We start from the raw sequence: 3,647 nt of genomic DNA, 5'->3' as shown, positions 1-3,647 counted from the left end.
GCGGGCCTCCCTCTGCTGTGGCCTCTCCCGTTGCGGGGCACAGGCTCCGGACGCGCAGGCTCAGCGGCCATGGCTCACGGGCCCAGCCGCTCCGCGGCACGTGGGATCCTCCCAGACCGGGGCGCGAGCCCGGTTCCCCTGCATCGGCAGGCGGACGCGCAACCACTGCGCCACCAGGGAAGCCCCAACCTGCAAATTTTGAGGGGACAATTCAACTCATAACAGAGAGGTTCTCTTCCACTGAATTTAAGGTTGATAGTAGGTCTATGTGATGCTTCTGGGAGTTCCATATGGGGAAGAAATACCTGTCCTGGGAATGGAGCCAATTCAGAAGAACAAAGAGCTGAGAAACAGAAGTCCAGTTTCCCAGGGTCATCATTTGAGCACCTGGATTCATCCATGCCTGAAGGTTGTGTTCCTTGAACTTCTCAGGCACATGAGGCAATAACGCCCCCATTTGTTAAAGCTAAAGCTAGTGTGAGTTGGGTTTCCACAACATTGAATCAAAATAGTCCTGAATAAAATAAAACTTTACCATTTAGATTTTTTTTTTTTGGTAAATGAATTCTGTGTTCCATAAGGAAAGAGTATGGGCTTGTTAAAGAAATAGGAATTTCAAAACATGTTTAAGCCAGTTTTCAAGAGCCACCCCCTGTTAGATGGATGCTTTTATATCTTCTATAGTAACTGTTAGTAGTTTGTGACGTTTCTAGTCTGTCCTGGGCATTACTAGTACCTGACAGGTCAGGCCTGTCACCTCCATAAAAACAGTGAGCATCCATACCAGCACACTCTGCTGTGGAGCCCCTTTGAGAATTACTGATGTCACACTAAATCTCATCAGCTGTATTTATTCTCTCGTCATCTCTGCCATTTGGACTCTTCAAAAAAAAAGCCTGATTATTTTTACATGAAGATAGCTTCTCCTTGCTCTTGTGATTTTTTTTTTTTAGCATCTTTATTGGAGTATAATTGCTTTACAATGGTGTGTTAGTTTCTACTGAATAACAAAGTGAATCAGCTATACATATACATACATCCCGATATCTCCTCCCTCTTGCGTCTCCCTCCCACCCTCCCTATCCCACCCCTCTAGGTGGACACAAAGCACGGAGCTGATCTCCCTGTGCTATGCGGCTGCTTCCCACTAGCTATCAATCTCACATGTGGTAGTGTATATATGTCAATGCTACTCTCTCACTTCGTCCCAGCTTACCCTTCCCCCTCCCCGTGTCCTCAAGTCTATTCTCTACGTCTGCGTCTTTATTCCTGTCCTGCCCCTCGTTTCTTCAAAACCTTTTTTTTCTTTTTTTAGATTCCATATATATGTGTTAGCATACGGTTTTTGTTTTTCTCTTTCTGACTTACTTCACTCTGTATGACAGTCTCTAGGTCCATCCACCCCACTACAAATAACTCAGTTTCATTTCGTTTTATGGCTGAATGATATTCCATTGTTTATATGTGCCACATCTTCTTTATCCATTCATCTGTTGATGGACACTTAAGTTGCTTCCATGTCCTGGCTATTGTAAATAGAGCTGAAATGATCATTGTGGTACATGACTCTTTTTGAATTATGGTTTGGTTTTCTCAGGGTATATGCCCAGTAGTGGGATTGCGGGGTCGTATGGTAGTTCTATTTTTAGTTTTTTAAGGAACCTCCATACTGTTCTCCATAGTGGCTGCATCAATTTACGTTCCCACCAACAGTGCAAGAGGGTTCCCTTTTCGCCACACCCTCTCCAGCATTTACTGTTTGTAGAGTTTTTGATGATGGCCATTCTGACTGGTGTGAGGTGATAGCTCACTGTAGTTTTAATTTGCATTTCTCTAAAGATTAGTGATGTTGAGCATCCTTTCATGTGTTTGTTGTCAATCTGCATATCTTCTTTGGAGAAATGTCTGTTTAGGTCTTCTGCCCATTTTTGGATTGGGTTGTATGTGTTTCTGATATTGAGCTGCATGAGCTGCTTGTATATTTTGGAGATTAGTCCTTTGTCAGCTGCTTCGTTTGCAAATATTTTCTCCCATTCTGAAGGTTGTCTTGTCATCTTGTTTAGGGTTCCCTTTGCTGTGCAAAAAGCTTTTCCGTTTCATTAGGTCCCGTTTGTTTATTTTTGTTTTTATTTCCATTTCTCTAGGAGGTTGGTCAAAAAGGATCTTGCTGTGATTTATGGCACGGATTGTTCTGCCTATGTTTTCCTCTAAGAGTTTTATAGTGTCTGGCCTTACATTTAGGTCTTTAATCCATTTTGAGTTTATAGGCAGTGTTCTAATTTCATTCTTTTACATGTAGCTGTCCCGTTTTCCCAGGACCACTTATTGAAGAGGCTGTATTTTCTTCATTGTATATTCTTGCCTCCTTTATCAAAGATAAGGTGACCGTAGGTGCATGTATTTATCTCTGGGCTTTCTGTCCTGTTTCATTGATCTATATTTCTGTTTTTGTGCCAGTACCGTAGTGTCTTGATTACTGTAGCTTTGTAGTATAGTCCGAAGTCTGGGAGCCTTATTCCTCCAGCTCCGTTTTTCTCTCTCAAGATTACTTTGGCTAATTGGGGTCTTTTGTGTTTCCATACAAATTGTGAAATTTTTTTGTTCTAGTTCTGTGAAAAATAGCATTAGTAGTTTGATAGGAATTGCACTGAATCTGTAGATTGCTTTGGGTAGTATAGTCATTTTCACAATGTTGATTCTTCCAACCCAAGAACATGGTATAGCCTCTAGTAGTTTTCTGGTGGCATCTTTAGGATTCTCTATGAATAGTATCATGTCATGTGCAAACAGTGACAATTTTACTTCTTCTTTTCTGATTTGGATTCCTTTTATCTCTTTTTCTTCTCTGATTGCTGTGGCTATAACTTCCAAAACTATGTTGAATAATAACAGTGAGAGTGGACAACCTTGTCTTGTTCCTTATCTTAGTGGAAATGATTTCATTTTTTCACCATTGAGAATGATGTTGGCTGTACGTTTGTCATATATGGCCTTTATTATGTTGAGGTAAGTTTCCTCTGTGCCTACTTTCTGGAGGGTTTTTATCATAAATGGTGTTGATTTTTGTCGAAATCTTTTTCTGCATCTATTGAGGTTATCATATGGTTTTTAATCCTTCAATTTGTTAATATGGTGTATCACACTGATTGATTTGCGTATATTGAAGAATCCTTGCATTCCTGGGATAAACCCCACTTGATCGTGGTGTATGATCCTTCTAATGTGCTGTTGGATTCTGTTTGCTAGTATTTTGTTGAGGATTTTTGCATCTATGTTCATCAGTAATATTGGCCTGTAGTTTTCTTTCTTTGTGACATCTTTGTCTGGTTTGGGTATCAGGGTAATGATGGCCTCATAGAATGAGTTTGGGAGTGTTCCTCCCTCTGCTATATTTTGGAAGAGTTTGAGAAGGATAGGTGTTAGCTCTTCCCTAAATGTTTGATAGAATTTGCCTATGAAGCCATGTGATCCTGGGCTTTTTTTTGTTGGAAAATTTTAATCACAGTCTCAATTTCATTACTTGTGATTGGTCTGTTTATATTTTCTATTTCTTCCTGCTTCAGTCTCGGAAGGTTGTGCGTTTCTAAGAATTTGTCCATTTCTTCCAGATTGTCCATTTTATTGGCCTATAGTTGCTTGTAGTAATC

The sequence above is a fragment of the Physeter macrocephalus genome, chromosome 14, assembly GCF_002837175.3.
Source record: "Physeter macrocephalus isolate SW-GA chromosome 14, ASM283717v5, whole genome shotgun sequence".
Classification (NCBI taxonomy): Eukaryota; Metazoa; Chordata; class Mammalia; order Artiodactyla; family Physeteridae; genus Physeter; species Physeter macrocephalus.
This window is presented reverse-complemented; position numbering follows the sequence as displayed.